This window comes from Gymnogyps californianus, chromosome 4, assembly GCF_018139145.2.
Source record: "Gymnogyps californianus isolate 813 chromosome 4, ASM1813914v2, whole genome shotgun sequence".
NCBI classification, from domain to species: domain Eukaryota; kingdom Metazoa; phylum Chordata; class Aves; order Accipitriformes; family Cathartidae; genus Gymnogyps; species Gymnogyps californianus.
Window position 1 is genome coordinate 738,452 of NC_059474.1, and position 14,409 is coordinate 752,860.

At 44.5% G+C, this 14,409-nt stretch overlaps 1 long non-coding RNA gene across 1 annotated transcript; it reads left to right on the top strand.

The window, feature by feature from the left end:
• Nucleotides 1-1,495: 1,495 nt before the first annotated feature.
• LOC127016204 (uncharacterized) lies at nucleotides 1,496-12,828 on the top strand. The gene is made up of 3 exons (XR_007766453.1): nucleotides 1,496-1,671; nucleotides 6,809-6,868; nucleotides 12,767-12,828. It is a non-coding gene; the product is annotated as an uncharacterized LOC127016204 (long non-coding RNA).
• Nucleotides 12,829-14,409: the final 1,581 nt, after the last annotated feature.

The following is a 14,409-nucleotide window of genomic DNA, read 5'->3' on the forward strand; positions in this document are numbered from 1 at the left end:
AGCCCTGTGGCGCTTGAGAACATTCAGCCAGCACTTGGGACAACTGTGGCCAGGCCCTGCCCCAGATCAGGTGGAGAAAGACTCCAGAGTTCCCACCTTCATCTCCAGCCCCTGGATACCCAGATGTGTGGGTCAGTCCCTGGCTTTCGTGTTGAAAGCTCCACTGTTGAACAGGGTCGCGTGTGAAATACGTAAATGAGTAGGATGGAGCTGGCTTTGTGCTCAGCTCCTTTAAGTACGGAAGGATGGGTCAGTCCAATCAGAGATGATGGCATGTATGTTATGATAACCTTCAGATAGGATAGGACATGCATCTATGTTTGCTCCCACACCTAGCTGTGCCTGCCAGAAGTGGTAGCAGCACCAGATGCTCACAGGTCCCTTTTTCTAGGGTGGAGGTTATGGCACCCACAACCGTGCTTGCAAAATGACTCATGAGGACAATTCCAGGTTTGCTTTAAGACAGCCAAGCGATGTGTAAGCTCAGACCTACACTCACTGACAGGCTAATTTTGGCTGCCTGCTTGACAGGGGTTAGGGAGCACTTGTGTGGCACTTTCTGCTGTCACGCCTGTGGCAGAAACTCTGAGCAACCTCATCATGAGCTGCCTCCCAGCTGGACCTGAGCAGGTCTCCTCAGCCACAACTTTGTTTTTCACTGAAAAATGCACACAGTGGGTTCAAAGGAAGCATTGCTGGAATTTGTGTTGATTTTGGACAAATTGTTCTGATGGAAACATGCAATCCTTTAAATAACAGTTGGGTGGGAAACTTAAATGGCATGTCCAAAGAAGGGCAATGAAGCTGGTGAAGGGTCTAGAGCACAAGTCTTAGAGGAGCGGCTGAGGGAACGGGGGTTGTTTAGCCTGGAGAAGAGGAGGCTGAGGGGACACCTTATCGTGCTCTACAACTACCTGAAAGGAGGTTGTAGCGAGGTGGGGTCGGTCTCTTTTCCCAAGTAACAAGCGATAGGACGAGAGGAAACGGCCTCCAGTTGCAGCAGGGGAGATTTAGATTGGATATTAGGAAAAATTTCTTCACCAAAAGGGTTGTCAAGCATTGGAACAGGCTGCCCAGGGAAGCAGTGGAGTCACCATCCCTGGAGGTATTTAAAAGACGTGTAGATGTGGTGTTTAGGGACATGGTTTAGTGGTGGACTTGGCAGTGTTAGGTTAATGGTTGGACTTGATGATCTTAGAGGTCTTTTCCAACCTAAATGATTCTATGATTTCAGTCTTTTTAACAAAAAAGTTTCAACTTTGGATTTGAAGTAAAGTTCTCTTTCAAAATTTATGTTCATTTTTATTTTTAATAAAAGCTTTTAATAAACTCAAGAAGGAAACAAGACATTTCATTTTGAGTCTGGTGATGGGCTGTGTTCGACCCTACAGTGACACTTTTACGGCTCTTTGGTTTGCTGAAAATTTTCAAATATTTCTGTTTTGGTCTGACCTGAAGCAAATCTCTTTTCCAGTTTCTCAGATCTGCTTGCGAACTGAGAAATCAGAGATCTGCAGAAAATAACAGCACCGGCTGGCTCTGTTCAACGCCAGCAGGATCATGACAAAACCAAAGGCTGTTCTTGCCTAGTGTTGGCACCTACCGCTCTGCAGTGAGACAGCAATTCTTCCTGCATGACAGAAGACAGGGTCTGATCCAGCACCCGAAAAGGTCAGTTGAGTCACTGTCTTGAGCTGGGCTTTGCCCTGAGAGGGGAGCTCCAAACATGAGCTCTTTGGTAGATTATTAATGTTGTAACTGGATTGGGGTCCAGTCCCTTAACTCGGAGTCAAATTCAAAAATTTCCACAGTCCAGGAGCATTTGGGTTTTGCACATGTTTAAGGAATGGCTTAATCCCACCTCTTCAGCTTTATAGGATGAGCATGCAGCAGGAAAATTTGGTTCTGTTTCTGATAGAAGTGGCTGTGAGAAATCACTAGAAACTGAGTCATTTGGCCATCTTGCAAGATGGTGTTTAAGACTATTGCTTCATTAAGCACCCCAGGGCCTCCAAACCAGTCTGGTTTGCTCTCCTGAAGTCCATGGGAGCTGTTGCTTGCATGGGCCACTTTAACCCTGCATGGTCCCCCAATTCCCTTCCACCCTCTGGTGCTTCTCCAAGCCTCTGTCAAAAGCACGTGATGGGGTTGTACTGCAGTAATCCACCAGCCACCCTGACCAGAAGTGGCCGCAGGATGCGGTAGCTCCCTCCTATCCCTCGTTGTCCCCACAAATGCTGGGGTGTAAATAAGCAAAGGGGGAGAGGTGTGAGTGCTCAGGTCCTGCCCTGCCAGCGAGCTGAGATGAAGCCAGTGCACACATGCCTGCTCTGCAGCTGTGAATTGTTGCCAGATCAAGTGGTTCAGATGCAATTTCTGAGAATGAGGTAGATTTGAGCAAGCAGTGAGCTTCAGTTGTCTTAAAATTATTGCACAGTAAAAAGAAGGAAGGAGAGATGTTGGAGGCAGGTCTGAACAGGCACTGGACTGGAAATCAGCTAAAAAGAAAACTTTTTTTAAAAAAAAAAAAGGCCCACAAACCCTCACAGCCTGAGTTTTCTATGGAAACTGTAAAAACTCCAAGGAGTCCCCAAGCAACAATTGCTCTGTCTGCTGTTACATTTCAGAAACATGCCCTGGAAAGTCTACTGTCTCCTAATAGCTCACTGGCTACTAAATGTAAATGGCCAAGATTTATTTGGGGTGAGGGAGATGAAAGGGAGTCAAGTTTATAGTCTCCCTTTGCATTTTGGTTTGTAACAACCCCAGGCTCAGGCAAACGAAACGGCCTGTGGAGACTGTCTTGCTCCGGATAAATTTGCAAAGCCAGAAGCACAGCGGGAAAGGGCAGCTTTTTGTTCTCTTGATACCATTTACCAATGCTCCCAAGCGTTCATCTGTCTGCTGTTACAGCCCTCGGTGCTGTCGTGTTTGAGTGTCTCTCAAACACTAATTAAAGGAATGAATCCTCCAGCCACTGCGCAGAGCCGTCAGCTACGGTAGATGAATGCCGGTTTGACCCGAGGGATGCTTACGCTGTTCGTTAAGCTGCTGATTGTATCCAAGCTTCAGCCCTTACTTGGAAATGATCCGAACTACTGAGACTCCTGCCTTCCCCTGACGCCTTCTTGGAGTGTGCTTGCAAGTCATCGAGGAGCTGGATGCTACCATGGCTTGAGTTTTCCCGTAAATGTAGTTTGGACTGCAAACCATGTGGAAATTCCCAGAACTAGCAGTAGCGATTTAGGTTTTTCAGGTTGCCTTTGCGCTGGAGCAGGGAAGGTGTGCTCCTGTACATACGTACATGTCAGGAAGGCTGGGGAATGGTCCCTTCTTGTTCTTGAGCTCTTCTAGGTTGTCTTCACTGAGACATCGTGACCGCAAGTCGGGAAGCTTAGTGGAGCTGTAGCCTCCAACCCAAGTAACTGATCAATGGGAACATGCTGTTGGTCTGTGAGTCGGATGGGTTAAGGCCCTCACATTTGAGATAGGACTGACCGATGAGCGGCTCTCAGGAGGAAATCACATGTGTGCCATGACCTGACCATTGCCTCCCGAGAGGTGGAAAGTCCTGTTGACATCTCCCTACACTAATGCAACTTGCAGGAGGGGAAGACACTGACAGACACCTCTCTTAAAAAGAAAAAAAGCAGGGGGCAAACTGTCCTCTGGAGTTTCCCCTCTCTGGTGGTCATTAAACCAAATACCTGGACTCCTCCTTACTAGTTGCAGAGAGAAAAAGGGGTGATGCGAATCCCACCCAGAGTTTTGAAAGATAACTGATTTGATTTAAAGCTCCAAGCAACCAAAAGCCCAGGGTGTCTCAAGGTAGACTGTTTCAGCAGTTAATTCCCCACATTGTCAGAAAACTTCTATTTCATTTCAGGCCTGAATTTAACTCCTTTTGGCTTCTGACTCTTGGATTTCGTTATGTAGTCATCAGCTAGCTGATTAAAGAGCTGTCTGCTATCAAAAATCTCTTCCCTATGCAGGTACTTGTGGGCTGTGATCAAGTCACCTCTTAACCTTCTCCTGGATAAGCTATTAGCTTGAGATACTTATGGCAGGTTTCCCAGACCTCAAACCGTACTTATAGCTCTTTCCTGAACCATTTCCAATTTTCCTTTTTTTTTTTTTTTTTTTTTTTTTTTTTTTTTTACCCTGTGATGTCCTTGCTGAAATGTGGACACCAGAATGCGACAGTCTCTCCGGTCGGGTCTCATGAATACCATACGTGAAGGACATGCCATCTTCCTTCTCATCGCTTGTGTATACACCCAAGGACTGACTTTGGGTCCCATCTCATCATCCGTGATCTCAAGCGTGTCTTGGGATTTCAGACTCTCTGGGAATGTACTTGCTGAATGTGACCTACTTTCCTTGTTCCTGGAATTGCAGCCCTGTAAGAGGAGAAAGCCAGCCCATGGTTGGGGCAGACAATTAGGGCTTGATGTGACCCAGGTTCAGCTCCCTGCCTGCCAGAGCCTCCTGGAGAAAACCCAGCCGAGCCCTCTGGGGTCTGAACACTGAGGTATTCACATGGGTTTGGCATGCGTGTTTCCGATTTGGGGCAGCCATGAACCTCTCGAGGTGCCTTCAAGCCCGATTAGTATTAACCTTGTATACTCCCTTGTTTGTTGGCTGTGTGAAAGGGTGACTCAAAATAGCATGTATGCAACAGAGTTGCTGGTGAGAAGGAAATGGGACCCACTGCCTTAGCCGCAGACACTGGATATTAAGTGGCGGTAGACATTCTTTTGTATAGTTTAGGTGGAAAATGCCAGGAGAATAATGGAATATCTTTTTTGACTCCCTTTTGTGTCATCCTTAACAGCACTTATTTTGTGTTTTCTTTCACATCAGTGATAAAAATGTTGACTAACGTTAGATCAAGAGCAGATGCCCTTTTGAGATCACAGCAGAAGCATGTGCATATGGCATAATCGCTTCCCGATTGTAATTATGGTGGGGGAGAGATCACTTAGCTGGTAGTGTTGTTTGTTTTCAATCAGAATGACATGCATGCAAAAGTGCTCTTCAGGCAAAAGTTTAACATTAGTGCTGTTGGCTTTCAGTCTTCTTTGTGGTTCTATAAAAAATAGTGTGTATACACATAATGTTATCTAATAGGCAATAGTTGATATTATATGTAATTAATATGATATATTTCTGCAGGTTTGACAAGACTTGCGGTCCAGAAATCTGTTAAATATTATGATTTATGCTATACAGTATGCTGTTCTCCCCTGCTCTTACAGAGGGGCTAGGGAATAGTAGGAGAAAGGGAAAAGGCTATTGTTTAGCAATTGCTGTCTAGGGGGTAGTTGAGGGAATTGTAAATTATTATAATTACATATTTAAATGTTTTCAAGGTTGCCTAAAACCACAGCTTCAGAAGAATAGAGCTGGGTAATAATTCTGGTGAGAGTTAAATACATCCGGAAAAATGCTGTTTTGGAACTCAGTAGAATTATTTCAGGTGGAAATGAGTGAGAGGAAAAAAGAAAATAAAAAAGTTAAAGCCCTTTACCTCTTCCATGGGCAAGTGGCTTTCTAAGATTAAAAAAAAAAGAAAAAAAAGATAAAATAACCTGGGAAGACCACAGGAATTTGGGCCAACCTGAGGTGATTGTACGTTTAGACGGCAAGCGAAATTGTGTTGTCTGCAGTGTCTGGCAGAGCGAAGTGAATGCGTGTTTCTGGCTGGGCAGAAGTCATACCAGTTTCTACAGAAATCCTTCTGAGATTGTAGCTGATACTCACAGGCTTTTTCCTCTCTGTTGGCTGTGTACCCATGATACACCTGCATATACTTATAAGTATACGTATATTCCTATCAGCTGGTCCAAATCTCATTGTAGGATGGAAACAGTATGACCTCCTTTGCTCTCTTATTGCTAAATACATGTTACGTTAGTCTCACCCAAGACCCCGTCCCATCGGCCTGCTGCCCCGTGTGAATGGGGTCTTGCTACAAAGCCGTGAAAGCTGCAATTAAGTCAAGGAGGCAGTGGGAAGTTGAGCAGATGGGTCCCACTTTTGGACTTGTTGTCTCCCATCAGCTGCTCTGACTGCTGGCTTGTTGAATGACCTTGGGACACATGCCTTATCTCCTTACTTTGGTCCAGCCAAGCTAGGTGAAGGGAGCTGGGTTCTCGTTCGGAAAAACCAGATGTTGCATCTGGTCCTCGGTCTCCTGGGGAGGGTTTGGCACCTTCAGGAAAGGTTTGACACCTTGAAGCTGCTTTGGCCTGAAACAGGGTGAATACTTCAGTAAATGTGACTTGCTGTGTTTACTGCTGTGCAACATGTGCCCAGAAACACGTGGACAAATTGGAGGGAGTTAAGAGAAGCAGTGATAACTGAAGAGCTGGCAAGACTCTTTTTAAGAAGAAAGCTTTAAAGTGCAACATCCTGCACTGGATCATCTATTCTGGGGCCTGTGATTAATGTTAGCTGGAAAGGAGGTCCCAGCTAAAGCTGGGACATGATAATAGTTTAACAATAGTGAAGATGTCAACACCGTGGAGAGTAATGTATTGCTTAGCGTGGTCTAATGAGGTTATAATGATGAGGTAATAGGATGAGATGAAGATGATCATTTAGGCCATCAGTGAAATCTATTTGGCTTGGAATTGTCCTCGGGGGGGGCGGGTGGTGATGTGTGTGTGGAAGCCACATTGGCTGCAGCTTTTAATACTAAAATGGGCAATATAATTAGGGGCAGGCATCCACATTAGCTGAGAGATGGAAGGGGTGATCCAATAGGTGTGTTTGGTCTCTGATTTTTTTTTTTTTTTTAAACCAGGGAGTTACTGCAGACAACTGGTGGAAATCTTATTCTGCGGCTTTCCAAACCAGGCCACTGGTAATTCTTTTTATTTTTGCTTTTTTCCCTTTTCCAGGTGCAAATGTTTGAAATAATTCTAATACAAAGCATGCACATTTTTGGGTGATGAGTGTAATCAAAAAACTAAACTTTGATTTCAGCACCATCCACTGGAGGGGGAAAAAAACCACAACAGCTGTCATCTCAGCTCCTCCTACATTCCAGATGAAAGCATCTCTTTACTCTTGGTGGGGAAGTAATCACAACAGAAACAACCCTAATTCTTTCCTGAAAGGCCAATGATGCCAAGGTCAGAGAGATAGCTTTATGGGGTAGGAGGATTTGATCCAGTAAGTGGTTACGCACCCATACATTTTGCATCCCTTTGCTTTTAGTAATGCCTTTGTGTAATCGGACAGGTGCATTGTATTTTGAACATATTTTTTCCATTATCTGCTGGGGTAGCTTCAACTTATCACTGAGATTCATAGGAACTGGATAGCTTTTGCAAGGGAGTTTCTGGATGGAATGCATTAACTGCAGACTGGGGTTACTGCCAGTGGCCTCCCCGTGAACTTGTAATCCTGGCCTTTGAGTAACAACTGTGAAAAATCAATGACGATCACTTCCATTTTTCTTGCTGCCGCTGCTGGCTTGTAAGACCCATTTTTCTCTTCCCTTTTTCTCTTTTTGTTTTCTCAGTGGCAAGGCAAGAAACGAGGCTCAGGAATTAGGCAGTAAACAGTCATTGAAAAGATACACAGCTGGGGCTCCCCTTAGGAGGCTTTTTTTACATCACGCTAAGCTGATGTAGACTCTCTAAGCAAATACTGCTGCATGATATACAGGGTGAGTTCGTTCGGCACCCTGTGACAGTTTGCAAGACCAAATTGGGAATAATCTGGTGTGATCTAGCTGGGAAGCTGATGGAATTGGTCTAGATTGATGGCTCCTGAAGGGTGAGCTGAATTTGGGCTGGTTAGTTGAATTTTTGCCCAGGTCAGCTCTTGATGCATCACTGTACCGTGCAATTCCAGGAGTGGCTTCTGTAGTATGTCTCTTCTGGCTCTCCCTGTGCTCTCCTGCAGAGCTCCGTGTGGGTCCCCTGGGTCTTTTGTTTCTTCCTTCCAGATGAGGTACCTGCTCCTGTACCACCTTTTGCAGCTTATGCTCCAGCATTAATTAAAATAGTTTGCTGTGGCAGCTGGCGTCAGCAACAGTCAGTGATTCTACAACCCTGAAAATCCATCCTGCTTCATAGACTTCTGAGACAAAAGTTGCATGCTCAGCAGATTCTGAAAATGAGTGTGAGCTGAAACCTTTGTTCTGAAGCACCTCAACACTGGGTAAGCACTGATATGATATTAGATCCGGACTTAAAAGACGTGCTGAACACGGGACACCTAGAAAGCAGCTAAAGGAGGGAGGAGCTGGAAAACTTTCAAACTCACCTTGTCCACAGAAAAAGTGTGTTTAGAATAATCCTGGGTTGTTTTAGTAAGAAGGAAGTATCTCTTCGGACATCGCCAGCAGTCTCCGAGAAATAGCTCAGTAGACCATTGATGGAGTGACTCTTGGATGGTGCTTTGATCCTTGAAGTTTCTACAACCCTGAATGCACGGAAGGTATCTTTCTCCCACTACTTCATGATCTCTTCCCTTCTTTTGCCAAATTCCAAGCAAAATTGTTGATGTATTTCAGCCCTTAAAGATGATTGAGGGACTGGCACATAGATTATAGACCCATAAAATGAGATCATCCCATGAACATTTTCTGTGGTTCAGAAAAGTTCAATTAACTTTTCTTGCTCAGTCTTCCCCCTTCCTCTCTCCCCCATCCTGTTTTGTGGCTTCTTTGGTGTTTCCTGGCTCCAGCTGAGATCAAAAGCAGAAGAGCGGGGTATTGTAAGGATGGCTATTTTAGCAGAACCACTGGGCCTGTGGAAAGCAGAATGGGAAAAATGGGCTTGGTTTGGTTTTGTAAATATCAGTCAATCCTTTCCCCCACAAAATCAAAACCAGGGATGTTTTGGAGCAAGTGATCCTTATACTGAACTGTTGTTTGGGGAAGGTCCAGAAATGCAACAAAGCCATATTGCTCATCGATGAACTTGTACTAAATGGGGGAATGTTGTCTTAATCCGTTCCAGACTAACTTAAATAACGTACTCGCAGGATAGGATTCAGCTGTCTTAGTTCTAGAGGTACTGAGATCTGTGGGGTCCTGACCTATTTTAAATGTATAATCTTGAAAGAAAACAGTGAGGATTTTCAAGCAGGGATGTGACGCAGACCCCGTTAATGGCAAAAGTCATGTTGCTCTCAACATGTGATTGGAAGACCATCGCTGCAAAGACAGCCTGGAAGATGATGATGTTCTGGGCAATGGCAAAGAAAATGAACATTTCAGCTTCCCTTTGGCCTTTGAGCTTTGTGTTGGACATGCAACCGCACTTCAGCTGAAATGGTGAGAATGCTAAAGGTAAGGGTTTGACAGAAGTAGGCAAGGAGCCCTTTCTGCAGGGAAGCGTTGCTGGGGCTGATATCTTCTCTGGATTTATACATACTCGAGGTACTCAGAAATGCTGTAACAGACACTTTCTTCTCAGAAAACGTGCTTCTATCTTAAATACTGTATGAAATTGATTTCTCTAAGTCCTGATGTCAGAAAAGTTGGAATCAACTTTTTAAATGAAGTGTTGTATTTTTTCTTATACACTTACAACTTTGGATTTTTGTTAGATATGATGTCCAATTATAGCAATTTAACTGTCTTTTTAGCTTTTGTGTCCTAGAGATACTGTGGAGAAGCACATCTGACTTAATGTTTCCTTTCTTTCTGTCAGAATACCTTGTTAGCTTTAAAAGCTATCGTTATTCATGCAGAGATGAAATTTGGTCTTGTTGATGGGTTCCATCTTTCCTACTTGACCTAAATGCAATATTCGTGAGTTGTCTAGTCTAAACAAGGAATATTCTGGGATTTCCATGGTGATCTGAAGGATATAGGCAAGACAAGGTTTGCCAGGGAAAAGGTAGTAATATTTATTTGATGTGTTGGGATAAATCATTTGCATGGCCTGCCCTCATCACTAGAGTCAGAGACGTACTTCTGAGAGACATCTTTCTCAAACAACTTCAACATCCAGCTCAGGATGGGACGAACAACCATTGGGATACATTACTCCCACTCTCCTGACAGGGAGCCCAAGCTGTGAGTTTAGGTTGGATGACTGACATGGAGGTTGGAAGTCAGGTGAGGTGAATATCACAGAATAAATACAAAGCATTTTCTTTAACAAAATGTGGCATACAGAAGAGAGAGCTTGTTGTTCCCACTGGCTGCCCCCCCTTCCTTACGGGGCTGAAGAATTTCTGCTGTCTGTGTTGAGAGATGGTTTCCTCAGTGCTGTTCCCCATCCCAGGACTGGCTGTTTCTCAAGGTCTATTAAGCATCTGCAATTCTCAGGAGGAGCTGCTGACCAGTCTGCTGCCTATGCTGGGGCAGAGATGATGCTATAGGGATGGGAGCATGAAGTAGCTTCCTAGCAGCACCTCATAGCACGTCACACTCAAGCCGTATTTGTTCATACTGAGCAGAAAGCGATTTCCTCAGACCTTTTTTTTTTTTTTTTTTTAAAACTCATTTACTCCATCTTTCCCTCCCTTCTCTGGGTTATTCAGCACCTTGGGCTGGGCTAGGAAGTGCCGCAAGCGCGTCCAGCCTTGGCTGCTGTCAGGGTATACTCACAGGTTCTTGAGTCAGCGATGTCCGCTCTGGTTGAGGGAGATGTCTTCGGCTCCAGTGTTTCCTCCCTCCTGGATTCTCACTTACTCTGTCACTTGCCGGGCCAGGCGGCAGTAAAAGCCATTGCCAGGGTGGGGCTGTCCCTGGAGGAAGCGGTGGGTAGGAGGACTTGGAAAGTCATGAATGCGAAGTCAATGAGCCAAAGCTAATAACATTTCCAGGGATGCAAGCGCTGGGGCCTGGGAGCCCAACCCCATCTTCATCACATGCTCCTTGGAGATGATGATCGCTGAGTTTTCCCATCATAGGGGAATGATGGTTTTAGACTAGTCCCAGGCTCTACTGCGTGTCTTGTCTGCACCAGTGGTCCAACGCAAACGCTGCAAATAACAATACAGAAAACCTCACAACAGGGCTGGTGCAGGTTAATTTCTAAGTTAATAAGTTAATAATATTGATATAGCATGGTTTCTGAGATTTAGACCCTTTCCAGAATTCTTCTAAACAGGCAATTAAAAACCCTGCAACATTTAGCATCTCCGTCCAGTCTTGATATTCCTTTAACTCATATCCAGCGTCTAGCTCATTTTTTGGATCTCTCTATTTTCTTGCCCTTTGCAACATGTGGCAATTAGTTCCACTGTCTGATAATGCTTCAAGTAAGCCTGTGTGTGGAGGAGACCTTTTTCTTCCGTTTTGGTCCAGTTTTAGTTTAATTGCTGAGAGCTAAACTGAACAGCAACCTGCCATCTGCTTTCTCTAAATAGAAGAAGAGAGCAGAGCCCTCATATGAAGATTCCATATTAGCCTGTATAGGTGACAAGTGATTGTAAAATTTGGTGGTTTTACTTGTGAAATTTTGGGATCTCTTATGTGTAGCAACCCTTTGATTTGCCAGAATAGTCATGAGATTAAGGTAGAAGTGTTTCTTTGCCCATGTGATATTTTACCCTCATTTTACTGAGATACAAGTGAAATACTGCATTTTCTTCCTAGATTCTTCCAAAGAAAACACAAGCAGTTATTTGAAGGTAACGTAGCTACCTTCAGGCTAGAAGTAAATGCCATACAGGGAACGTTTGAAAATCAATGTCTTATGAAGCAACTGAGAAGAATTGTGGAGAATTTCACCTCTGTTTTGCTTCAGCTGAAATATTTGCTGTAAATTTACCACTGCTCTAGACTGTAAAGATGAAGGTACGATAGCTGTGACTGGTCACCTGCCACCTACGTTATTTACAGACTGAAACTTCTCCAAACTTTTGGAAAGAATGTGGTCAAAGGGAGAGTCTGTATTCTCAGCTTCTGGGCTTCTTTTCTTTCCAGACTTCTTATGAAAAGCTTTCTATGCATGATTAGATAATAGGAATCAATGCACTTCAAGAATATTATGGTTCTGGTCAGGCTGCCACCCCAAAGTTCAGCTACCTGCCAGAGGATGTGCATGTACTTGGAAACAGGGTGGCTGAGAAGTTATTTGGCAACACCAGCTTCCATCTGGGACAGGCACGCCAGGACAGCTGTCTTTAATATCTTTGTTTGGCCCTTTCCACTCCAATTCCAGACAAAGCTTGGGTTAAAACAAGGAATGGTCCTGGGCCAAAGAATTGATCAGTCTCAATTCCATACATGGCCTCATCCTTACAAATCAGAGCTGAAAATCCTCTGGGGTCACCGGGCTGATGTCCCTGTGGTTGAAGGATGCTGGGTTACATGACAGTGAAATGGTCCAGCTCTGTTACGACTCTGGGGGTGTTTTGGCCGTTCTCTGCTACTTAAAACGTCGCTTCAGAGCCTGCTTGTCTCGGTGGCTGGAAACTTGCTGGTAATTCTCTGCCTAAAATGACTAATAGGTGATTTATACCTATTCTTTCCTAAACAAACATTACTCTAAGGGTTGTTCTTCTTGGTGCTTGTCTCTTCAGCCCGCATCTCATGTCCTCAAAGCCCTGTTTCTTCTGCAAAAGGCAGGTCATATTCTTTCAGTATATATTCCTTATGATATCCAAGTATTTCACAAGCTCTTGGGAGGATGCAGCAGTATGGTTGTTGCCATTTTGTGGTGGGACAAATGGACAAAAGGATATGGAGGACTATTAAGTCTTCAATGGCGATGTCTCTCCCTTGGCTTTTGTATTTGGTGGAAAGAGGATTATGACTCCTCCAACCTATTGTACCTCTCTGTTTCAGAAAGAAGAGTTATGCCCAGGATCAGTCACTGGAGAGGAGAAGTTTGCTGCACCTTCTTGGAGCCATGCCACTGTACACCAAGGAACCTGTGACCCCCTCCCCAAAAAGAGGGACCCTGTCCCTCTTCAGGGTATTTTCTCATATACAGGTAAATCCATTTTCCCTCTCTTTGCTTCTGTTTTATACGTGGAGGTAATTTGATAATATCTGTAGGGTCTAGATTTCATGACTACTCTCTGCGTAACTGGATCTTGGATTCACTCTTCCCCCGCTTCCTCCAATAACAGTGAAGCCAAGAAGCTTATGCTTTTCTTTTTCCTCCTCAAAAAACCTCTTCAGTTTTCCTGTCCCCTGGCTTACACTCTCCTCCTTGGCGTGCTGCTTCCTATGATTCCTGTTTTGCAGGACTGACCCTCCCCTCATTCATGATATGATGGGGTACAGATGGGTTGGGGTCACCCTTGAGGCTCTATCTCTTCAGCAGTGCCACTCTTTGCAAGGCAATAGAATGATAGAATGGTTTGGGTTGGAAGGGACCTTTAAAGGTCATCTAGTCCAACCCCCCTGCAATGAGCAGGGAAATCTTCAACTAGATCAGGTTGCTCAGAGCCCTGTCCAACCTGGTCTTGAAAGTTTCTGGGTATGGGACATCTACAACCTCTTTGGGCAACCTGTGCCAGTGTTTCACCACCCTCGTCATAAAATAGACAAGTCCTCCTCTAGAACTACCCTATGTGACTTGCCCAAGGTCATAAAGGAAGCTTTTAGTGGAGCAGAAACACATCCTGGACCTTTCAGAGACTCCTCTCCTTCTACTATTGCCTTCCTTGAGAAGGCACCCTTGCAAAGTCAATGACACTTTAAATCTCTTTCCAGAGACCATAAGAGGGGTTGTAAACAATCCCCAACGCTGTTTGTAGTAGGCAGGCCTGTTGCAAACAGTGACTTTCTGCATGTGTAGACACTGAGGAAAGGTAGAGTGGAAATATTTGACTGTAGGTTCTACAAGTTTGCAGTTGTCAGAAGTGAAACCAAATCATGTACCTCGGCTGGGAGACTTTACTCCCTTAAATTCTCCATTGACATTAATTAGGAGTCCCTTACGTGACCTTGCAGATGATGGTTTTCCCCCTTCCAAATTGTATTTAATGAAAAAGCCTGGCTTGCCAGGTGGGTGACTTTTCCCAGGATCTTGCAGCACTCAGTTTTGTACTGATGAAAACCTCTTAAGCTTCATGAGAATTTAGATCCAAGCAGTGTTTTTTCTTTAATTTCCCACGATTTTCCATTCCGAGAACTATCCTTTTGAACATATTTATTCCAGCTTGTACAGTTCAAGGGCCCACAATTTGACACAACCTCTTCTACCTTCCAGATGCTTGTCAGAAAGGGGCTGCTGTTCTACCTCCCGAGGGTTGTATTTTACAGCACAGGGTGTGTCTCTCAGTACAATTTAAATCAGCAATAATTAGGGGAGACTGAGAGCTCTGAATGTACCAAGGCAGGGGGAAAAGGGCTGTCCTTGCCCTTTACTTTTTGAAATGAGACATTTTCCTCATCAGCCGTTGCCTGAACTCTCAGTCTTTCTCCACGGAGTGTTCGGATTCAGGGGAAGAAAGAGGAAATTGAATGATATGTCGAGT